The following is a 26,392-nucleotide window of genomic DNA, read 5'->3' as shown; positions in this document are numbered from 1 at the left end:
CCTTATCATCATCGTCATCAGCCGTGTTTTCATTTTGTAATCGTTGTGTACTTTCATCTTCTTGCAAAACAATAATACCCCGACAATCATACTGATATGACGTCACTGCCATCATCATCTTCGTCACCATTATCGTCGTAGAAAACTCATAACGATCATTGATCATCATTGTTATTGTCCATTAATAAAAGCACGAGACTTTTTTTTCCTATGTAATCAATTAATAGAGCTCATTGTTGGGAACTTGTGTCTTCCAGCCGAATACTGTTTGCCAATCCGTAAAATATTCTGTGAAGAATAAAGAAAATTGCCGATAGCATGAGTGATGACAGTTCGGCCGGCCGGCCATACATAACTCACTTTCTGGTTGGGTTCTATTCAAAACATTGAACGACAGTGTCAGAAATAATGAATTGAGTTTAATTTATTGATGGTGTTAATAAAAGAGCTATGAATGTTTATAGTAGCAATTTCACAATTAATGACTGACAGACAACAAAAATAAAATTTTTAAATAATTGGGAAATATTCCATTATTTACTTTTCATATCATACGTATGTATGTATATAAAAGAGTAAATATGTATGAATGTACTGTAATGTATTTACTTGCACATAATGCAACATTTCGTTGGGTCTACGACAGAGAAAACATATGTATATGTATATCGTCACCTGAAATGCCTAAAGACGTAACCCTCAAAGGGTTACGTTGAGGGTTACGTCTTTGGGCATTTCTGGTGACGATATATGTATTTGCTTATCAAAGTGAATCGCTTAAGTCGATTTATGTCAATTTAGAGCAGCGTCGCTCAAGAATTTCCACATGATGTTTATCGTTTGTTTTTATTCACGTACACTGTAAGTGCGAGAGAGAAGCAAATGCAAAACCAACTCACTATACCGTCTTTGCAAAGAAGCGCGTCTCTGATTTAGAGTTACTGATAGCTGTAATTGTATTTGTAATGCTCTCAGTCTTAAGGTAAGATCACATTAGGCAAATACTTGCTCCAGGGACCGGCAGTGTGCGCTTACTGAGAACAAGTGACATACATTTCAATGCATTATTTGTTCTCACTTGCTCTCAGTAAGCGTACACTGCTGGTCGCTGGAGCAAATTTTTGCCTGTGACCTTACCTTTATAGCTAAAGAGTTTATACAAAGGGTATATACTGAGGTTATGACTTTTTTACAACCTGGTATCCCTGTACCACATTTTGATGAGTTTTTTGCTAAGATAAGATAAAATCTTAATTGTAATGTGATTCAAGAAAAAACGGCACAAAGTCATTTGAAAATGAGTCTGTATGAGCTTTTCTGACAAACATTTGAAGTCACTATAAGCAGACATGCATATAACTGAAATAGGCTTTGGAACCACACGACATAACCAAAATGGCTTAACCTTTTGTTGCTCATTAAATTCATATCATATGTATATAATTTTATATCATAGATCATATTAATTAAAAGTGGTTTGTGTGGTACCTGCTTAGATATTTAAATGGAATAATAGACAAGAGGTCACTCATTGGTACAACAGAAAATATTTTTTTGAGAACAAGTAAGAACGGCATTAAGTTCGGACTGGCCGAACTTTTTATACCCTCCACCACAAGTTGTACTGAAGTAAAATGGAACAATTAATTTGCTTTCGTTTATGAAAAAGACTATATACGAAATTTCTGCAAGTTCGATAGTTAGGAACCCGCGGACCTACACTGATAATTCTCTTCTGGAATATTTTATAACTCCATGGAAGACTGAATAACAAATGTCAGTCTTTCGGTGGGATATTGACGTCACAATCTATAGAATTACGAAAATCGGGAGCTACCGTTCTAGCTGTGAAAATTCGCCACAAGATTGCCCCTTATGATATTTTCGCAGGTTTTACCGTTTTTGAGGTATAGAAGTTCAAATTGAGACAATGCACTGACAGTATCGCCTCCTTAAAAAGCAATATCATGCTCAGTGCGCCTTAACTAATTTTTGATGAAAACCGCATACACCTGGGAAGATTTCGCGGATTCTGAAACAGCAATGTTCATAGATAAGAAAAATAAAGAAAAAAGAAAAAATCGCCGGAGGGATTTTTAAATAAATCGCGATCAAAATTCACAATTTTAGGTTTTCACGATTTTTCTTGGAAACCGCAAGTCGTATCGAAATGAGTCTAAAGAAAATGTTGTAGCTGTGAAAATTCTCTACAAGACTGACCTTTAGGTTTTTTTGTAGGTTTTACCATTTTTGAGATATAGAGGTTCAGTTCAAATTTTTAGGTTTTTATCTTAATTCTTCAAGATTTTGCTTGGAAACCGCAAGTCATATCAAAATGGGACTAAAGAAAATGTTGAAGCTGTGAAAATTCTCTACAAGACTGTATGATTTATTTCCTAGGTTGAACCATTTTCAAGATATAACAGTTTTATTTGGGAAATTGCAGTAATGACATTGTTTTATAAGGAGGCGATACAGTCAGTGCATTGTCTCAATTTCAACTTCTATAATTCAAAAACGGTGCAACATACAAAAATATCATAAAAGTCAATCTTGTGGAGAATAGCTACAACATTGTCTTTAGCCCCATTTACATAGGACTCGCGGTTTCCAAGCAAAATAGTGAAAACCTAAAGAATCCCTAAAAATGTGAATTTAAATCGCGATTTATTTGAATATCCCTCCGGCGATTTTTTTGTTTCTTGATATTTCTCATCTATGAGCATTGAAGTTTCAGAATCTGCAAAAACTTGCTAGGTGTAAGCACCTTCCATTTAAAATTAGTTAAGGCGCGTGATAAGCTTATTGTAAGAAATGACTTTGTCGATTCTGCCACCTTGTCACATTAAGCTTGGGACCTACAGTTTATTGCCGAGTCAGAACGGCGTATCCTAAGACACCACTTTAAGAGACGGTTTCTGTGGCTGAAATACTCAGAAAATGTCGCCAACATTACTGAGGTGTATTTTGCCACCGTTGAAAGTTTGATGTTACCTCGCCGGGGAATCGAACCCACGACATTCTACGTACAAGTCGGATGTGAAGTTGAAATATATCTACACTTTATGGAATAATATTAAAAATGAAGATACGTGTTAAAAGTCTCCGTAGTCTATTCTTCAAAAATCAAAAAATGTAAAATTTCCATGTTTTGACATATCTAATAGGTTGCCACTGTGGTGCAACGGTCTGCACGCCCGCATTTCATGCTGAATGCCCGGGTTCGGTTCCTAGGCCATGCCAAATGAAACGGTGGCAAAATACCTCTTAGTAATGATGATGACATTTACTGAGTATTTCAGCCATGAACAACTTCTCTACTTGCGGTGTCTTAGGACACGTCGCTCGGACTCGGCGATAAACAGTAGGTCCCTTATCATTGAGCTAGTATTAATCGGGATGCACTCATTCATTTGAGAGAAGCCTTCTTTGTCCATACTGGGATGTTTGTAGAACAATTATGTATATCATTAAATATTTCTAATAAAAGTTCCAAAATTGACACTTGTAGCACCTTCTGATACATCTATAAAGAATCTTTGAATATCTGGTTCCTTTTTGGAATACACCTAATATAAATAAATATATAAGCCACTGCAAATATACCCAATTACAATGCAATTTGCTATATCTTTCCGTGAAATTTTCGACAGACGGACACTGCTCCAATTTTATTGAACACTACAAGTGCTATATACAAATTTTCAAAGGGAATATTGTGAGTTTATGTCAAATGGAAATGATCGCGATTTTGTGCTTTTTAGGGTTTTTCGATAACAGTTCATTGTGGATATATATTGTGATATCAAAAATATATTTCAACCGGCAAAAAACAACTAATAATGAGCAGAAATTCAAATATGCAAATTATTTGAATTTCTGCTCATTATTAGGTGTATTTTGCCGGTTAAAATATATTTTACAACAAATATATGACTCCCAAAAGTATTTATATTTAATTGTACGCCAGGAGGGGAGTGTGCCTTCACCAAAATTGATATTTCACAAAAACTTTAACGGTAGCGACACCGAGTGCATTATTAAAAAAAGGTGGAAAAGCGACCCCTTGCTGCAATATACATATGTATAAAAATTCAATTGGACAATTAATATGCTAGGGCTCCACGTAATTTGCAATAATGCTGGGAATTTCTTTATCATGATAGAGACAAATTGTAGCATGGGAGGAAAATGTTGTATTCTACTCAAAACCTATCATATATTAGGCGGTAGGTCCGTTAGTTACCCAGGAGACACATGATTGCAATTTGCATCCGGGGAAAGGTCAGTAATTCCTTTTCCATATGTAGGCTGCTTTGCTGGTATATGTGCTCCAGGAAGTAAAATATGGACTAAATTTTAAATTTTTATATTTTTAGTCCATTTAACCCACTTAATGGTCCATTTAACTAGATAATATGAAATCATAATCCAAAATTGTAGGCATGTTCTTCGACCTAGACTCTTACATCGTACAAAATCTCGTGATTATTGACCTATAATTGCTTGCTTCTGATTACACTACAAACAATTAACTAGATATATTAGGCTGTAGCTTTGTTATCTGAGCAAGTAAATCAACGTATTTTAACCCTCTTAATATTATCTGATCACTATCTCATATTGCAAGCTTCTTCTTTGTCATATACTCTTACCTTAGTTTCGAGGCGATCGGACTATTATTGCAACCTACAGAACAGCTTTGAAATCGGATAAAAATTATGTTTTTGGTCCAATAACAATAGGTGTCTATTCTGGTCTGAACCCGACCTCCATGCATAATTTCGTGAAGATCGGTCCATAATTGTGGCCTGGATTTTGATTAAAATTTATAATGGATAGACGGACGGACGGACACACATCTCAACGTCGCTTTATCCCGTCGAGATATTAAGATTGGTATACCACATTGGGGGTCTAGGACCGATATGTCGCGGTGTTACATGAATTTTTCCCAAAACAAACGTTTAATATCCTTTCCACATAGTGGTGTAGGGTACAAATATGAAACATTTTCGCATGATAAAACTGTAATAATATGAATAAAGGTAATTTATTTGTATGTATGTATGTACACTAGGGTTAAGAGTTTTCGACATTTTTTCTCAAAAATGATTTCCCGTGGTATTCATCCGTACTTTTGCCCATTAATAAAAGAAGTTCACGCACAATTCGATGAAATGGAAATAAAAATTCTCAAATATTACTTCTTGTTGCCCGAATGAATAAACTTAAGCCTACTAATAATTAAAATAACGTTTATTCCATTCAAATATTAATAAAGGTATTGCACAAACAACTTTGAAAAAAAATTGATTTTTACTTTTTTTTGTTAAAAAATTAAATCTTTGAAAAAAAGGCGTTTACGACATATTTATGATTCTCAGAATTAAAGAAAATAAGTGAGAAACAAATGTTACGTCAGTTTGGTTATCTGAAGTTTATTTTCAATTAGATATCTGCTTACAGTGACTTAAAAAAATTGATCATAATTCTGATAAATTCAAATTTTAAAATCATTTTGTGCGTGAGGTTTTTTTCATGTAGAAACTCATCACACTATGATGCAGGGATATGAGGTTGTAAAATAAAGCGTAAAAAAAGCATAAAAGCGTATAAATATAATTATTAATAAATAAATTAAATAAAAATATTGTATAAACAACAACCTCTTCTGTCCAGTAGTATATACAAAAACGGTGTTTCGTTGTATTAATTAAACTGGAAAATACTAACACTACATTACCCAAAGGCTGCTTGAATTAATCTCAGATTTTAAGGTTCTCTCCCCACCTACGATTTTTGAACCCGTGGATAAAACAGGATCATATCACTAAGCCAAAAATAAAATACAGATTGCATCACATTTATTCCATTAATTTAAATGTAATTTGATGAGATTTTAATTAATAGAAATAATAATGTTGCAAGTAATTACATTTAATTTATTTCATCAATCATCTAAAGTTATTGTGAATACCCTAAATTTTCAGACGACAGATATATTTTACTAATTATTAAATATGTATGTATATATAATATCTGTAAACGGTGATTCGATAAAAAAAACGATTTAAGAATGTATATATCAGCGCTTTGGACACTTTGTTCAAGTCATTGTAAACATTGTAAACAAGTAAGAACGGCGCGCCGTTATGTTCGGCCGGGCCGAACTTGTTATACCCTCCACCACAAGTTGTATTGAAGTAAAATGGAATAATTAGTTTCCTTTCGTGTATGAAGAAGACTTAATACTAAATTTCAGCAATTTCGGTAAAACAATGTGAGGCACCGTTCTATTGGGGCTATTTCAAAACGTCGATCTATACCGACAAATTTCTGACGGAAAGTTTTTAGACTCAAAGAAGACTAAATACCAAATTTCCTATATTTCGGTAAGAGAATGTGGCTAAAACTTAAAAAATACCGAAAATCAAGAAGTACGCTTCTATGGGGATATAGGAAGACGTGGACCTATACTGATAATACTCTTCTGGAATATTTTATAACTCTTGGAAGACTAAATAACGAATTTCAGCCATTTCGGTGGGATATTGACGTCACAATCTTCAGTATTACGAAAATCAGGAGGTACCGTTCTAAGGGGGCAATATCGAAACCTGGACCTATACCGACGAATTTTAGTCGGAAATGGGACAATATGAAAGCGAGGACCTGTACAGACAAATTTCTGGCGAACCGTTTTATATCACATTGAAGACTAAATACCAAATTTCAGCCATTTTGGTGGAATATTGAAGCCACAACCTTCAAAATGCGGAAAATCGGGAGGGGGCTATACGAAGGCGTGGACTTATACCGACAAATTTAAAGGGGAAGTTTGAGTACCTCGAACGAAGTCTTAATACCAAATTTCAGCCATTTAGGTAGAATATTGAGGCCACAACGTTCAAAATACCGAAAATCGGGAGGTATCGTTCCATGGGGGCTATATGAAGGCATGGACCAATACCGACAAAGTTCTGGGGGAAAGTTTTCTACCACCAACGTAGACTAAGTACCAAATTTCAGCCATTTTGGTAGGATAATGAAGTTAAAACCTTAAAAATACCGAAAATCGGGAGGTACCGTATCCCGAAATTTTTGGGAGTTGATGTGGGTCCCACATAGGAAGAAGCCTATTGATTTTGGTGATAGTCGGATAATATTAAGGGGTCGGAATGGGGAAAAACTCATTTGGAGACAAATTCAAAGTTTTATTCTTTGTGAATATAAGGGCTTCTACTAGGGGTATTCCAACGACAAAGCCTGTCAATGGAAGAAGAAAATATTACCTTAACATTGGTGTAAAGCAGGTTGGCGAAGGTGGTCAAACAAGGGAGATACCACAATGTCGGTACAGGTCGTAATTTTGATCGGATGGTCACGAAATTTTGGTTGCTTATGGGGGTCCCGGAGACAAAGAAGCATATTATTTTTGGTGGTAGTCGGTTTATATTCCCTAAAAGAAATGTTTACCAGTGAAAAGCTTATGCACAGGGGTAGTGGTGTAGGGTATCACATGGTCGGTCCCGTCCCGACTATAGCCTTTGGTCACTTGTTTTTTATTTGTATTTTTGAATTTTGTTGGTACATTCAGCAGGTGTATACCATCCATTTTATTCATGATGTCTCAGATTAAGTTCAGGTTGGCACTGTGTTACAATTTTCACTGTATATTGGTACTTCCTGTACAGCATCTAAAACTGTAACACTATATATACATAAGTCGCCAACACTTTCAGGTCTAAACTAAGAAAAATTGCGAGATTATTCTTAATATCCCAGATATCCTCTTTTTAGGATAAGTGAATCCATTTCTTCAAAATACAGTAACCAATGGCGATCATTGTTGCGGTTACCTTTCTATTTTTGAAAATGCAACTAAATAACATTTCCGAAATCTTTTTAAAAAAATCTTGAATATCTCCGGAGACCTATTTTATTTTATTATATTTTATTTTAATTTATTTTATTTTGCTCTCTGCTAGATTTGATCCTGCGAAGTTCTGATTTGTAGCCGAACACACTATACACTGTACCACGCGTACGAACATTAAGGATGGTTTAAACGCTTACGTGTGCACTACCAACTGTTCTTTATTTTGTTAACAAAAAGCCGCGTGGCAACCGCGAGCGTTGAACACACAACCCTCTCACAGTGGGAAATAATACCGATCTAACGTGCAGAAAATAAAAAAAATGACTTGAAGGAAACTATGAAAGTATTGACTGTACTTAACCGCATATGTAATAACTAGAAATAGTCAAAACGGAATAACGGTACATTTAAAATTGATATTTTTTACTATGTTAACCATGACCTTTTTTAGCTGTAAATTTGCGATAGACGTGTGAATTCTGTGAACATATTATTGCGAATCTATTGTATTTTTAATATACCGTAAAGGTATTTAAATAAATTAAATAGTTTTGTAACCCATCAATTTTTTTAGTTTAAATGTTTCAGGGTAAATAAAATTAGAAATCAGTTAAAACATCGACTTTTATTTTTTGCACGCTACATATGCATTTTTCCCACTGTGCCTCAGTTTTGTAGTCGGACACACACTAATTTCTTACTAACGAGTAAAGTAAATAGTTTTTCCTTGTAAAATTTTTAAGAAATAACCCATTATTTTTCAGCCTACTGATAATGCAGAAAGTAGCTTGTTTACATTACTTTGTAATGGGTTATTCGGCTTATGTGGCTGCCAAATTTTTGATAGGAAGTACAAATTTAAGTCTTGTTGGTTCGATAATGTGGTACAATCCTTCAAATTACCTAAAATCAAAAGAGAAACTATACCGACTATTCCCCTACTAAATTGCTGATACATCGCTATACCTTATAAACACCGAAAATCTGGCGATATCATTCTATGAACCTATACCAAAACGAAGATATTTACGGGCAATTCCCCTCGCAAAAACTAAACCCAAATATTTCTGCCAGTTCAGTTCAATAATGTGGCTAAAACTTTAAAAATACCCAAAATCAGGAGATACCCTTCTATGGGGCTATTTCAAAACCGAACCGCAAATCTTGTAGCCCCAAAGAAGAAAAAATGTACGCCATTTCTGAGGAAATACCTCAAAATAAACTTTTGGAAGTAAACTTTGCATCCCCAAATACGACCAAATACCAAATTGCAGCCATTTCAGCAAGATAATGTGACTAAAAGCTTGAAAATACCGAAAATCGGGAGGTACAGTTTTATGGGGGCTATTTCAAAACGTGGACCGATACAACACATTTATAATACCAAACATCCTAGAAGAAATGGAAACTTGATTAAGAAATTATAATGCTCTATCTTAAATATTGTGAGCTGTATACTGATTTCAACAGATGTACGGACAGACGTGGCTAAAACGAATTATAACAGTATGCAACACTGAAAATGCAAACAACTTCTAGCATGTATTTTTTGAAAGTACATATTTAGACTACAAAAACCCTGGTAGGGTTTTGTCCTGTCAGGCCCAGTTCGGATTTTATGGCCTCATCTTAACCGGGCTAAAACAACAGTTTTTTGCATTTGTAGGACCTTTATCTCAGAAACGATTAGAAATTTGGCCTTGTAGTCTTTGGCAATATTGTAGCCCGAAAATGGTAGAAATTGTCTGTTGAACAGACCACATAAGAAAAACTTCATCTAGGGCATCAAAATCGATCAAATATAGAAAATTTTACATAATTTCTGGAATTCTGGTCGGTATCAGCTAAACTATTAGGAGTTGAACCAAGTAGCCTTTTGTAAAAATCATCCAAATAATGTTTATAGCAATTCTTCAGAACATTCTGAAACTCTAAAATGCTTATTTCATGTTGTTTCAGCGGTATTTTGCATCATATCTTTTACAACACGTATTTCAAACACAGTTCACACCAACGGTTTATTCTCGCATTTCCGATTTCACTACATTATTGAAATTTTTATTAAATCGTCGTTGAAAATGTACTGAAAACAACGGCATAGATGCATTTTACAACAATGACATGTTCTAAAGAGTTGTGTATTACATTTAAGGGAATATTTTTCCAAAAGAAAATATTCAGAAAAAATTAACGGTTTGGAGATACGGTGCGAAATGTATAAAAATTGTGGAATTTTTGCATATATTTTGAAATTTGAGGCAATAAATGTAGTTTTTTCGAGTTCATTATTTCTCCAAATATTTTATTCTTGTCCTTATCTACAAATTTGCTTCAGAGGTCAGAAGAAGATTCGCATTGGTTTCAGAGATATAGCCCCGAATTTCTTTAAAAACTCAATATTTAATCATGTTTAGATGGGGCAATAAAATCCGAGCTGCATCTGACACAACAAAACCCAACTAGGGCTTCCTGTCGTTTGGGCCTGTACTTTCAAAAAATCCTCAGTTCGAATTGTTTGCACAAGATCACCTTAAAAATGTTGCACAGTATAATTTAATTTATAGACCCTTCGACAAATATTTCAAGGTGTTACAAACGGAATGACAAAGTTTATTACACCCTTCATATTATGGTGGAAGGTATAACAATAAAGTCGTAGCAGCTGATGGCTTACCAACCGAGCTGTTCAAAACTGTAGGCGACATGATGCTAAGGTGTACATATCATCTTGGTTGGCATCATCTGGCAAGAGGTACACGTACCCAATGATTAGAACGAGATCATCATATTTTCCGACCAAAGGAGATAAGACTGTGGACTCAAATTATAGGGGCATATGTCTGCTCAGGCGTGTTGGTAAATTTTCGTGTTTCATTGTAAGGCCAGAACTTTGTCGTGCAACCGTCTATATAAATGTTTTATTAATTCGTGCATCCATTTATATAACATTTCCCGATAAATCGAAATTTCAAAAAAAAAATGTATATATTTGTCAAGCCGCTAACAACACTAACAGCACAGTCGTAGCCTACTGCTTGGGTATGTGGGATTTCCCTAGAAATATTTTTTTTTAATAAAACTATCACAATATAATTAATAATATTCCATCCAATAAAGCAAACAAGGAATTGGCAATTGTCTGTATAATATTTTCTACCCTTTCTTTAATTTATGTTTACAAACCAGTTCGAATATTTGTTTCGGTCACGTGCACCTGCTGTTTATATTAAGATAATCAACACTGTTTATTTGGATAGTTCCTTAGATACACTTGTAGTTTACTAAATTGTTACACTTAGTATTCTTATTCCATTCATGAGTTACCCAAAATTGAAACTTTTGAAATATGTATTTCGCCAACATGTGTTTAGTGTTTGGATAAATCGTACATCGTATTCCCACATACACTAATAATAATGTTACAAATCGTATAATTTACCAACACACAGACAGAAATCAGAACGTCGATTGCAATTTACACAAACACTGACAATTAATTATTAAACTGGACATAGAAAAGTCATTTACCGCTTAATTCAAATGCAAATAATCATTTATTGCATTTTTTATTTGTCTATTCCTTTTCCTTTGTGGTATTTAATTATTTAAGTTCTTTCTTTTGTTTTCACTTTATAGTGCCACCACAACTATTGAATGTGTCGCGCAAATTCACACGAATCCGAATCGAATTGACCAAACACTTGTGTTCAGGTCTCATAAATATGTATAAGTCAATAGTATAAAATTTAATATATTAAGGATAGAAGGATACACTAAAACAAAACAACAACCAAAACCACAACAACAATAACTAACACAAATAAACAAACACTAGACACGGCGTACGGTAAACGAGTAAGTAATATCGATTATAACCGCACGAATGTTAAAATCGATATGAACTTGTTGCTAAAGAACACACGGCGATTTATGCACCATCGAACCACCAGCCAGTCAGCCCGACCAGCACGACATAGACACCACAGCAGACAGACAGTAGCAGAGTTACCAAAGTAATTATTGTCATTGGTTGGTTGGTTCGTTGTGATATCGTAGTTGCCGACAACAAAGGCAAGCGCTAAACAAAACCAACAACACCACCATTACTATGGCACCAACAAATACTTCTTCATTCCCAAACTCAAAACCCTTTTGTTGACAACCCTAAATAACTAACCAACTGGGCTGGCTGGCTTGCTGGTACTTCTGTGCTCATCGTTCTACTTCATTCACATCATTAGAAGTGCACGTTAATTCACAGAGACAGTAACAACAACCCAGCAAACACAATGTCGGACGTCCGACGCGTCTGCTCAAAGTCGGAAGTTTTTTCCGACGCGTCTGACCGACTTCGGTCCGAACTCTGTCCGACTACTCTGACGAACTTTTTCCGGTTCTCCCTCTCCCTCTCTGAAGGGAATATTTCAATTTTCCCCTGTGCTTCTTTGGCAAAACTATGTGTAAATAAGCATAGAGAAAAGAATTGTACATGTTTCGCTCGCACATTGTAAATGTGTAATTGTTGATGTGCGGCGTTGATGCAGTACAAACGAAAAATTGAGTGTTCGGGTTTTAATTTCTGTTTATTTTCAACATCTTTTAATAATAATGATGGTAAATAAATCAGAATTTCATACGATAGTTCATCTGACTTCGCAAACACTTTCGAATTTCATAAGATTTTACTTCCGAATTCGGACCGATATCTGTCCGAAAGTCAGTAAATAAATCAGAAATTTATCCGATAGTTCATCAGAGTTCGGACCGAATTCGGTCCGAAAGTCGGCTAAAACATCCGATTTTCATCCGAATTTCGGTCAGAGAACACGTCAACCACGCCATATGACTTTCGGTCAGAGTTCGGACCGAATTCGGATCCGAACTCGGACGTTTCATCCGACTTTCGGACCGAATTCGGTCCGAACTCTGATGTTTCTTCCGATTTTGGTTTGCTGGGAATTTACTCAAATCTCCTTCATACACTTTTATATGGGTATGTGTGTATGTGTTGAATCAATAAATAATTGGAGAAAAGTATAAATAACAACAAAAATAAAATTATTTGTTTACATTCTCAATACACTGCACAGTGATTAGAATGCCTTTGAAGTGATTAGAATGCTATGTCACAATTAATTAAACAAAACAAGTAAAAACGCGGCTAATTTTCTCTCAACCATAAATTGTATTGAAACCACATTTCAGCCATTTCGCTTGGATAATGTGGCCAACACTTAAAAAATATCTAAAGTCCAGCATTACTGTTCTATGGGGTCAATATCAAGACGTGGACCTAATACCGACAATTCTCTGTTGGAATATTTTATACCCCCAAATGTTAACCATTTCGTTTGGATAATGTGGCTTAAAGCTTGAAAATAACGAAAATCGGGAGGTGGCTATACCAAAACATATTTAATATTATACATATATAATTATTGCGAGCTATATATTGGTTTTAACGGACAAACGGACATTATACGGACTTTGTATGCTTATCAAAAGTACGTACTTTACAGAGTTAACGAAGAATAATTTTCCGTACTTTTCGATATGCATACATATGTAAGTATACCCTACACCACACTGTGGAAAGGGGTTTTATGGCTTTGTGCATTTGTATGTAACATGCATAAGGAAACGAGATAGACCCATAGTTCCTTTTGGGAATATACATAGAATCTAAGTCGATTTATGCATATCCGTCCGTCCTTCCGTCCGTTCGCAACGTACATTTTTTAAGGCATAGAAAGAACGATATAGCTTTTGGTGAAAATTGGTTCAGATTTGGATATAGCTCCCATATACATATATTTTCGTCATTTTCATTTATTTGCTGCAACAAACATGCAGTATACATATGTCCGATGTCGATAAAATTTGGAATGTGTGACTGAATTCAATCTAGAAATAAACGTGTCAAATTATATCGAAATCGGTCCAGATTTAGTTTTAGCTCCCACATATATTTTCGGCCGATTTTACGTATTTGCTCCACCAAACACGTTATACATCTCCGATTTCGATGAAATTTGGCTCCCATATATATATATATTTTCGGCCGATTTTACAAAAGCGCTATATATGTCCAATTTCGACGAAATTTGGAATGTGTGACTGAATTTAATCTAGAAAAAATGTGCCAAATAAAATTGTATCCCGTCCAGATTTAGATGTAGCTAGCTCCCATATATATAAATATATTCGTGCGATTTCACTTGGTTGCTGCACCAAACATGCTGTATATGTCCGATTTTGATGAAATTTGAATGTGTGGGTGACATCGGTCCAGAAATAAATGTGATAAACTGTATCGAAATCGGTGCAGATTTGGATATAACTCCCATATATATTTTAGGCCGATTTCAATTATTTTTTGCACCAAACACACTATATATCTCCGACTTCGATGAAGTTTGGAACGTGTAAATACATTTGGTCCAGAAATAAATGTGCCAAATTACATCGAAATCGATTCAGATATTTTCGGTTGATTTCACAAACACGCTGTATATGTCCAATTTTAATGAAATTTGCAATGTGTGATGGAATTTGGTCTAAAAATGTTATATTGAAATCGGTTCAGATTTGGTTATAGCTCTCATACACTGCCGCTCACTTGAATAGAACCCCCTGCAAAATTTTTTTCAACTTCCATTTATTCCGACTTATACAAGATTTGAAGTTTTTAAGTTTTATTATATTTTGCTTCATGTGTTTGGAGTAAACTTAGTCATTCATTTGCATTCAAATCCAATTTGTATAAGAAATATACAAGTAAGAACGGCGTTAAGTTCGGCCGGGCCGAACTTGTTATACCCTCCACCACAAGTTGTATTGAAGTAAAATGGAATAATTAGTTTCCTTTCGTGTATGAAGAAGACTTAATACTAAATTTTAGCAATTTCGGTAAAACAATAGGAGGCACCATTCTATGGGGGCTATTTCAAAACGTCGATCTATACCGATAAATTTCTGACGGAAAGTTTTTAGGCTCAAAGAAGACTAAATACCAAATTTCCTATATTTCGGTAAGAGAATGTGGCTAAAACTTAAAAAATACCAAAAATCAAGAAGTACGCTTCTATGGGGATATAGGAAGACGTGGACCTATACTGATAATACTCTTCTGGAATATTTTATAACTCTTGGAAGACGAAATAACGAATTTCAGCCATTTCGGTTGGATATTGACGTCACAATCATCAGTATTACGAAAATCGGGAGGTAACGTTCTATGGGGCTATATCGAAACGTGGACCTATACCGACGAATTTTAGTCAGAAATGGGGCAATATGAAAGCGTGGACCTGTACAGACATATTTCTGGCGAACAGTTTTATATCACATTGAAGACTAAATACCAAATTTCAGCCATTTTGGTGGAATATTGAAGACACAACCTTCAAAATTGGAAAAATCGGGAGTTACCTTTCCATGGGGGCTATATGAAGGCGTGGACCTATACCGACAAATTAAAGGGGGAAGTTTGAGTACCCCCTCAAAGTCAAAATACCAAATTTCAGCCTTGTCGTTGGAATATTGAGGCCACAACGTTCAAAATACCGAAAATCGGCAGGTACCGTTCTATGGGGGCTATATGAAGGCATGGACTGATACCGACAAAGTTCTGGGGGAAGTTTTATACCACCAACGTAGACTAAGTACCAAATTTCAGCCATTTCGGTGTGATAATGAAGCTAAAACCTTCAAAATACCGAAAATCGGGAGGTACCGTTCTATGGGGGCTATATGAAGGTGTGGACCGATACCGACAAAATTCTGGGGAAAATTTTTGTACCCCTAAAGAAGACTACGTACCAAATTTCAGCCATTTTGGTATGATAATGAAGCTTAAACTTTCAAAATACCGAAAATCGGGAGGTACCGTTCTATGGGGGCTATATGAAGGTGTAGACCGTTACCGACAAAATTCTGGGGGAAAGTTTTACACCCCTGAAAAAGACTACGTACCAAATGTCAGCCATTTTGGTAGGATAATGAAGCTAAAACCTTAAAAATACCGAAAATCGGGAGGTACCGTTCTATGGGGGCTATATGAAGGTGTGGACCAGAACCGACAAAATTCTCGGGGTAAGTTTTATACCCCTAAAGAAGACTACGTACCAAATTTCAGCCATTTTGGTAGGATTAATGAAGCTAAACCTTAAAAATACCGAAAATCGGGAGGTACCGTTCTATGGGGGCTACATCAAAACGTGGACCGATATATCCCATTTTCAATACCAACCATCCTGCAAGTAATAAAAACTTCTGTACCAAATTTTGACTCTCTATCTTTAAAATTGCGAGCTGTATCTTGATTTCAACAGACAGACAGACAGACGGACGGACTGACGGACGGACGGACGGACGGACAGACGGACATGGTCAAATCGACATAGAATTTTATGCTGATCAATAATATATATACTTTATAGGGTCTCCGACGAATATTTCGATGTGTTACAAACGGAATGACAAATTTAATTATACCCTCCATATGGTGGAGGGTATAACTAGGAAAACAAAATAAAGTCAAAAATTGAAGTAAAAAATTTGGCTCATTTGAATAGAACCCCCCTTTAAAACTTGGGAATACAGAAAGATTGTATTAGAATATCGATGCATATTCACTCTATAATGAAAACGAAGAACTTTTAGTAATATTCAGTAAAAGTATATCCCTCCTGATTAAGGATACACCCGCATATGCTGGTTTGGCAAGGATTCTTTAAATAATCAGGTGTATTGCCTAACAAAGCTTGCTTTTTTCTTTCAACAACTTTATTTTTGGAAGCGTACTGTCTTCTTTAGTCGTATATTTTACGCATAAGTCATTCCCATACATTATAGAGAATATTTACCACTGTAGAATATGACGGCCCCTCCAGGATATCAGCATTTCTTTTCAAAAATTTAAGTTTTGATGACTCGAAGTGTACAAAAGTTTATAAAATCGCGATGAAATTGCCACTCTGGATATCCGAAAATGCTTCTCACTACTGGAAATGCCTGTTTTAGAACTCCTTTGTGAATTGTCGTGCCCATTTAGGGTGAAAGAAATTGACGTCCAAGTCCTTCATAAAGGAAGAACTGAAAGTTCTTCGTTTTCATTATAGAGTGAATATGCATCGATATTCTAATACAATCTTTCTGTATTCCCAAGTTTTAAAGGGGGGTTCTATTCAAATGAGCCAAATTTTTTACTTCAATTTTTGACTTTATTTGGTTTTTCTTGAATAATTCTTATACAAATTGGATTTGAATGCAAATGAATGACTAAGTTTACTCTAAACACATGAAGCAAAATATAATAAAACTTAAAAACTTCATATCTTGTATAATTCGGAAAAAACAGAGGCTAAAAAAATTTTGCAGGGGGGTTCTATTCAAGTGAGCGGCAGTGTATATATTTTACATATTCACACTGGTGTAGGGTATCAGAAAGTCGACCCGGCCCGACTTTGATACTTTTCTTACTGTTTTATTTTTGCGTTGATGTCGCTCGCTATGTATTAAAGGTAGAAATTATTTGTTTATATTTTTTTAATGTTAATTTTGAATGTTTCCACACAGAGTCAAAATCTCCAAAAATACTTCACTACTTGGGGATACTGTCAAAAGAAGAAATGTTCCAAACCGAATTTCACTATGAGTCTTTGAACAAAAACAATCTGTAACCATAATATATCTTTAGCGCTTCTTGTTTCTGATATATAGCTTAAGCTCATGTTTTACAAGCTTTGTCCAGATTTTCCTTATCATTGGACATTGGAATCTCTCAGAAAATGCTGTGCTTGTAGAATTTTTCATCTTTTGGTACTATTTGTATAAAACTAAGTTTCCTGTTACTTTCATGCATCACCTCGAAAAATTAACGAAATAAATTTCATTAATAATATGTTTGTGTTTTGTTGTCAAAATTAATATATGTGCGAATTTTAAATTTAGTAGGGGTTTCTAGTGCCACTTACTAAATTTATAGGTCTTAAAAATAAAAGATGTCAGTGCTTGATATAAATCGATTAAGATAACTAACAAATTTGGCGACTTGTATCATATTGACAAGTTCCACTACCAGCTCAGCTCAATATTTAAAAATATTCAAATTTTTATGTCTCACACTATCTATTAATAGGTTTTTATAAGACTCCGTGGCTATCCGGGGATACATTTTTCTACACATGTACTCACTATTACCTTCTACCACACATATATATTTTTTCGTGGATACGCCGCGATACCGAGAGTTATTCTCCAAAAAAAAAAAAATTATAAACTACACTAAAAACTACACAAATAGCTCATCACATGTCTACGCCAACAATTCTTTATCACATCTAACCTTTTTTTTAATTCTTAATCATAATTTTAATTAGCATACCTTCCCACGTATTTTCCATTAAAAAAAAAAGTGTTAATTATGTTTACGGCGTTTAATTGTTGAGCGAAACAATTTTGCTCTTCTTTTGATTGAATATTATAAAATTTTACAATGTTAGATGAAATATCTTTGCCAATGTATATGTTCCTAACATTGTCTTTCCCTTCCGCAGCATTACAATTAACCGCATTAATTGGCCGCTCTTGCGGGCTCAATTGGGAAATCTTTTCTGACTTTCTGTTAGGAGTCACATTCGCATGGTTCGGATTGTGGGAAAGAATATTTCTTTTTCTAAAAGTCATATTCGCTTAGTTCGGATGCAGAGTGGCGCTTTCCAATGTTGCGATCATAGTTGTTGATCACGGCCTTGCTACCGCTATTATGCTCATCTGCAACGACACTTGTTTAACTATCTAACTAACTATCGAAGGAGTCACACTCCTATTATAATCGTTTCGTAGTCGTCACATACAATACCAAGGAACTCATTATTACCACCAATAAAAATTGAAAATATTTGAACTGATACACTTGTTGTCTTTGGTTTCATTTTCTTCTCTTTTCATCCTGAGCTATCACGCCAACACTCTTTAATATTGGTCCAAATAGAATTTGTTGTATTTCTTGTATTGTTTATAGCTATTTAATAAAAATAGAACAAAATTTGCACAGTGGGTTTGGATGCAATTTTCGCGATTTAATATTCTAAAATCAATTTTTCTCTTTTCATCCTGAGCTATTGACTGACATTGGTATCACGCCAACACTCTTTAATATTGGTCCAAATAGAATTTGTTGTATTTCTTGTATTGTTTATAGCTATTTAATAAAAATAGAACAAAATTTGCACAGTGGGTTTGGATACAATTTTCGCGATTTAATATTCTTAAATCAATTTTTATAAATGATTGTATATATAAATGATTTTTGTATATAGCTACAATCAATTAGAAAAAAAAAATAAGTCCAATTTGGTAGTGGGATTCTATGGATTACTCTTTTTTCTTATTTTGTTTTAATTTTTCCTTTATACCAGTGCGAAACATTTGATTTTTACCAAAAAAAAAAACAGTACATTTCTTAACATGTGTTTTATTATTTTATATAGGAATTTATCTTAAACTTTTTAAAAACGTCTTAATTTTTTGTTATGGCATTGAAAAATTAGGAGTCTACCGAAGTCCCACACATCATCCAACCATTATGCTACGTCTCGCAGGTGGTTAAGTTTGATCATCAGGCATATATTGGGGTTTTGTTTTTGTGACAGACGAAGGCGAAGCTTGGTAACTAGTATATATGTATATGCAATTCATTTTGATATATGCAAATGCGAAATTATGTTACTTAATTGAAAATCCTAACTTCTCCTCTAGTCCAACTTGGTAATGCCATGTTCACAAATACCATAGCATGTTTATTCCTACGTCATTTGTATTTGAAGATTCTTGATCAATAATTTCATTTTTATACCCTACACCACTATGTGGTAAGGGGTATTATGTGTCAGTGCATTTGTATGTAACATACAAAAGGAAGCGAGATAGACCCATAGTTCCTTCTAGGGATATACATAGAATCACTTTCTGAGTCGATTTATGCATGTCCGTCCGTCCGTCCGTCCGTCCGTTCGCAACATACAGGTCGCATTTGTTGACCGATTTCGCTGAAAATTGGGGAATACCATTTTTTTAGCCGTCGGAAGATCAAGTTCGAAGATGGGCTTTATCGGTCCAAGTTTTGGTATAGCCCCCATATATATTTTCGGCCGATTTCACGTATTTTCTGTAACACACACGCTATATATGTCCGATTTCGATGAAATTTGGAATGTGTGACTGAATTTTGTCTAAAAATAAATGTGCCAAATTATATCGAAATCGGTTCAGATTTGGATATAGCTCCCATATATATGTTCGCCCGATTTCACGTATGCGATGTACCAATCACGCTATATACGTCCGATTTTAATGAAATTTGGAATGTTTGACTGAATTTGGTATAGAAATAAGTGTGCCAAATTATATAGAAATCAGTTCAGATTTGGATATAGCTCCCATATATATTTTCGGCCGATTTCACGTATTTTCTGTACCAAACACGCTATATATTTCCGATTTCGATGAAATTTGGAATGTGAGACTGAATTCAGTCTAGAAATAAATGTGCCAAATTATATCGAAATCGGTTCAGATTTGGATATAGCACCCATATATATTTTCGGCCGATTTCGCGTATTTGCTGCTCCAAACACGCTATATAAGTCGGATATCAATGATATTTGGAATGTGTGACTGAATTCGGTCTGGAAATAAATGTGCCAAATTATATGAAAATCGGTTTAGATCTGGATATAGCTCCGATTTATATTTTACATATTCACAGTGGTGTAGGGTATCATATAGTCGGCCCCGCCCGACTTTGATCCTTTCCTTACTGGTTTGATTTGAAAATGGATGGCAATTATTGTATTATTGAGTATTATTGAATGATTTTTTTTTTGTGCCCGCGATAAGTTCATCGATTGCATAACTTAAATTCAAATAATCTTTCATATTTAAATAATTATACCCTACACCACTATGTGGGGAGGGTTTTATATGTTGGTTTTGACTAAAAAGTTTGTAACGCATCAAAATAATGGTCGTAGACCCATACTTATGTATACCAAAATGATTGTCTCGACGAACTAAATCGATCTGAATGTAATCACGCTACAGGTCGCAATTTTGATCGGATCGTCACCAAATGGGTGTTGATGGGGGTCCCGGAGGGAAAGAAGCCTATTGATTTTGGTGATGGTTGGATAGTATTTAGGGCTCGAAATGGTCAAAAAACTTATTTGGAGAAAAAGTCAACTGTTTATTCATATGCGAATATCTCAGCTTCTATGAGGGGTATACCAAAAGCAAAACATGACAGGTTGTCGTAGGTGGTCAAACAACTAAGATATCACAATAGTCGCAAATAAACCCCAACTTTTCACTTTTTCGATTTTATGTATTATGACGAATATCACAGCTTTGGTTTGGGGACTTTCAAAAGGAAAGCCATGAAAGTAGAAAATCGTATCCTTACAATAATGCAAAGTTGATTGGCGTAGGTGGCCAAATAACGGAGATATCGCTATAGTCAGTAATACATCCCATTTTTTCAATTTTTTGTTATCACGCAGCAGGTCACATATTTCATTTTAATTTTAGAATGCAAAATAGGTTGGCGCACATCCCACTTTCCCATTTTTTATTTGAGTTATATTAACGAGCATCTGTCGCCTTTGCTGATGTGAAGGTATGATCCGACATAGTTCATTTTGGAAATGTGTCTTATGTTGGGAGTCATTGCTTTCGATAACACTATGCAACACTGAAAATGCACACAACTTCTAGTATGCATTTTTTGAAAGTAAATATTTAGACTACAAAAACCCTAGTAAGGTTTTGTCCTGTCAGATCCAGTTCGGATTTTATGGCCTCATCTAAGCCGGGCTAAATATACACTTTTTTGCATTAATCAGGCCTTTATCTCAGAAACGAATAGGAATTTGGCCTTGCTGTCTTCGGCAATATTGTAGCCCTAAACTAGTGAAACTTATCTTTTGAACAGACCATATAAGAAAAACTCCACCTAGGTCATCAAAATCTATAAAATATAGACAATTTTACATAATTGCTGAAAATCTGGTCAGTATCGGCTAAACTATTGGGAGTTGAACAAAGTAACCTTTTGCAAAAATCTTCTAAATAAAGTTCTCAACAATTCTTTAGAACAATCTGAAACTCTAAAATGCTTACTTCATTTTGTTTCAGCGGTATTTTGTATCAATTTCTTTAAAAACTTAATATTTAACTATGTTTAGATGGGGCCATAAAATCCGAGCTGGATCTGACACAACAAAACCCAACTAGGGTTTCTTCTCGTTTGGGTCTGTGCTTTCAAAAAATCCTCAGTTCGAATTGTTTGCACAAGATCACTTTAAAAATGTTGCACAGTGTAATATATCACTCATCTGTTGATTACCATAAACATTAGAGCTTTAATATCGCAGTAAAAAGGACCACATGGAGTAACTTCGCAAACAATATCCGCAGGATCCTCGAACATAGCTTAAACAAAAATGTTTAATGCGAGTGCGAGGGAGGTACCCTAAGGAGTGGACCGATATGACACATTTTCGAACTTAAACTAAGCTTGGACAAAATATTCCGAGATCCAAAATTTGAACCAAATCGGTTGATCTGCTTAAGAGATATCGCGCGTACTATCTTAGTGAATATTTTTGATCTTTAGTGGGGGAGGTACTGGATGGAGTGGCCAGATAAGTACCATTTCGAACTTTGGCTAAATTTTCTCAAAAATATTACGATTTACAACGGTTGGAACAACCCAGTATCCAGGTCGAAAGTTGTCGTGCGGATTAGCTAGATTTTTCAGGTAGTATGGAACTGTACCTTAAAAAAAAGCAAAGCGAGCAGGACTTAAACAGCACTTTTCCTAACTTTTGTATTGTAGGTAACCGATGGAGTGAACGGATGTAATCCATATTCGAACCTGATCTATATCTTGTAGAAATATTACGAAGTGCAAAGTATGCACCAAATCGTTTACGGTCTTCGAGATTTATCGTGCGCACCATTTTAGCGAAAAGTTTTGAACTTGAACCTCTGAAACCCATGCCTACGCCTACCAGCACATTCCAGAAATTTTCATAAAATTTGGTTCTTAAGTTTTCGAGATATAACATATTTAAAAAGTGGCCGTGATCGAGACTTCTGGCCTCAACTAAAACATTTGATAGGGGACACATCCACCGTTGTAAATTAATTTGCAAGCCAATGCGTACATAAATTTTGCAAATACAAATAACGATTTTAAAATAACATGGACCTCCAAAACTTATAACCATATATAAAGACCATTTTCATAACGGGACATTCCTAAAATTTTCATTAAATAAGGTTCAATACTTTTGGAAGTATAATGTATTAAAAACGATGGTGGTCGGGTTGTTTAGCTACAAATAAGTACATAGAGTAGGAGACACAACCCCAAAATTGTTACTCAAACCGATATGGTCATAAGTTTTGCATATATAGCGTTTTTTTAAGGACGTGGATAAGGTACCTCACTTCCTCTCAAATAAACATATCGCTCATTTACACATTTACATAAAACACATTTACACATTTACATACATAAAACATATCGCTCATTTACACAAAGAGTGACACGTAGTTTCGAGAAAAACATGTTTAAAGTTAACGATTAAAATTTGACTTCCCAAATTAAAAAGATTATTACACAAAAAATAAAAGAACTACTTGGACCATATTTTGCAAGCAGCTAGTCAGATATCAGTGTTAAATTTCTGTGGAAGATCAAGCATGATTTGAAGTGTTCTAGTGCTTCATAAACTCAAATAATTTTTTTGTTGAATTGTAGAGTTTAAGAGATATCAGCATGAAAATTTGACACAAGATAAAGTAGAAGTCGTAGAAAAAATAAAAATTTTTACTCAGAAAACTAATATTTTGAGATATGCTACTCTTTGAGTAAATGAGCGATATGTACATTACAACGGCAAACCTTGAACATTTTCTGCAAATTTCATGAAAAACGGTTCAGTAGTTTTGGAGATATAACATATTTAAAACAAGTATGAAAGGTCTATAGTCGGACGGAGCCGACCATGGGATACCCTATACCACTATCCGTGGACAATCGCTTTCCGCGGAACTTCTTTTCAATGATTGTGAAAATTTAATTGTCAAAAATCAGAGATGTATAATACTTATGACCAAAACCAAAAAGTTATCTAGAATGACAAATACATTTTTGTAGCAGGCAAGGAAAATTTAGTTCACACAAACTTATGTAGTACTACTACTTACTACATAAGTGTGTTTCATTATTTTCCGTTGTTTAACCGCTAAGTTATTGATATTTTACAAATTTTCAAACAAAAGTTTCAGTTTATTTAACCCGCTAAGTATTATCTGATCTTCACGTTGGTTTGCACGCTTCTTCTTCATCATAAACTCAAACTTTGTTTAAAATGTTACGGGTTATTATTTTGACCTACAGAGCAGCTACAAAATTGGGTAAAATTTTGTTTTTGGTCCATTTGATTCCCTGGACATTTCACGATCATCACCAAAAACTAATCATTTCTATTCTGGTTCGAACTCAACCTTCATAAAAATTTCTTTACTATCGGTCCATAAATGCGTCCTGAAGCTTGTTTACAATTTTTAATGGACGGACACACATCGCTAAATCGCTTTATCTCGTCGAGATATGCATTTTGTCATACCAAATGAGGGGTCTAGGACGAATATTTAGCGGTGCTACATGCATTTTTGGAGAGGCAATTTGTAGCATGGGATAAAAATGTGGTTCTCTACACAGAACCCATTATATATTAGGCAGTAGGCCCGTTATAAAGCAAACACTTTATTGCAATTTACATCAGAGGAAAGGTCAGTAGGTTTTTTTCCATATGTAGGCTACATTGCCGATATATGTCCTCAAGGAATAAAAATATCGACCAAAAATAAAATTTTTATATTTTTCATACAAAGGTAATGGTCCATTTCACCCGCTAAATAGTATCAGATCATCATTCAAAATTGTAGGCATCTTCTTTGACCTAAACTCTTACCCGGTGAAAATGTTCGTTACTATTGGGGTAAAATTGCGACCTCTAACGAGTTTATGATTACACTTTATACGAATAACTGAAAATATTGGGATGTAACTCTGTTATCTGATCATGCACACCAACACAACTGGCATCAATTGAAAGGTCAAGCGTTCCATTTCCAATGGTAGCTTACTTGTCCGGTATGTATCTTCCAGGATTAAAGATATAAGTTGTATATTAAAAATTTTCACAATTTTCACACAAAAGTTGTGGTCCATTTAACTCTCTAAATATTATCTGATCTCCGTCTCAAATTGCAAGCTTCTTCTCTGTCATATATTCTTACCTTATATAAAATTTCACGTTGATCGGACTATTACTTCAACCTACAGAGCCGCTAGAAAATTTAATAAATATTATGTTTTTGGTTCATTTCAGCCGCTAAATATTTCACGATAAGAATAGGGATCTATTCTGATCTGAACCCGACCTCCATACAAAATTTCGTGACGATCGATTGCGACTTGTAGCGTGTTTACAATTTATAATGGACAGACGGACGGACGGACACACATCTCAATATCGCTATATCTCGTCGAGATATGAAGATTGGTATACCACATTGGGGGTCTCCGACGAATATTTCGCGGTGTTACATGCATTTTTACCAAAACAAACTTATAATACCCTTTTCCACATTGTGGTATAGGGTATAAAAAGTAGACGCACCCATCAAAAAATCCTTACTAAATAATAGGTTTTTATAGTACTCATTGGTTGTGACTATTTACTATCCCATTATTTTAACAAGGACATGTCGCACTGAATAGCAAGTTATTCTACGACCACTAAAATAACTTGTTATTCTATGGCCTGTAGAAGTTGAAAATAGCTAAAAACATATGTTCTATTTTTAGAACAGTTAAGGTAGAATTTCCCTGCAATATAAAATTGAACTACTTCATGATGAAGTAGTACTTTCATAGCTTCTTTCCGAAGCAGTCTACAGAGAGTCATGATAGATACAGTCTATTCTTTATCTTTTGACAACATCCGATTTGTATCCTTATCATCGAATTTATTGTATATGAACAATTTATAAGTTTTTTTGCAAAACGACTTTTAAACAGCAAAAAACATGATCCGTTATGGTTATTTTTTACTTTTTTATAGTAGAGAACTCGCTTTTATTGATCAAAAATACTGGAAAACTTCTTAAGAAATGCTTCTTTATTGACATCCACAGAGTCACGCAAAATATGTGATGAACATACAAATTAGACATTATCCTCACTGCACCATGCCCTTGTAAAAATCATGACTTTTTTCACGAAAAAAAGATGTAGTCCAGAAGCACTTGCACTCATGATTCAACTACTTTTTTGGCTACAAACATTTTGCTGGGTTGTCTTCAATTTCAACGCACTTCATATTTTTATTTTATTTCGCTGTCTGCTGGATTTGATCATGCCAACTTTTG

General features: G+C 34.7%; 1 protein-coding gene across 15 annotated transcripts in view; it reads right to left on the bottom strand.

Moving 5' to 3' along the window:
* The window catches only part of Ae2 (anion exchange protein Ae2), a 187,691-nt gene that overhangs the window by 87,605 nt on the left and 73,694 nt on the right, over positions 1 to 26,392 (bottom strand). For 2 of the 15 annotated variants that reach the window (XM_073984875.1, XM_073984881.1), the window contains exon 1: positions 11,411 to 11,787. The exons of 9 other annotated variants lie outside the window; for them this stretch is intronic. The gene's annotated coding sequence lies outside the window, so the exon portion shown is untranslated. Of the gene's footprint in view, positions 1 to 11,065; positions 12,020 to 12,059; positions 12,090 to 26,392 lie in introns of those variants that run through there. 4 more of the 15 variants (XM_073984882.1, XM_073984884.1, XM_073984883.1 and 1 more) reach the window with 4 other exon arrangements.

The sequence above is a fragment of the Musca autumnalis genome, unplaced genomic scaffold (genome assembly GCF_047663935.1).
Source record: "Musca autumnalis isolate F117 unplaced genomic scaffold, ASM4766393v1 scaffold_4, whole genome shotgun sequence".
NCBI classification, from domain to species: Eukaryota; Metazoa; Arthropoda; class Insecta; order Diptera; family Muscidae; genus Musca; species Musca autumnalis.
The sequence above is the reverse complement of the archived record's forward strand: the minus strand, read 5'-3'. Positions and strand labels throughout refer to the sequence as shown.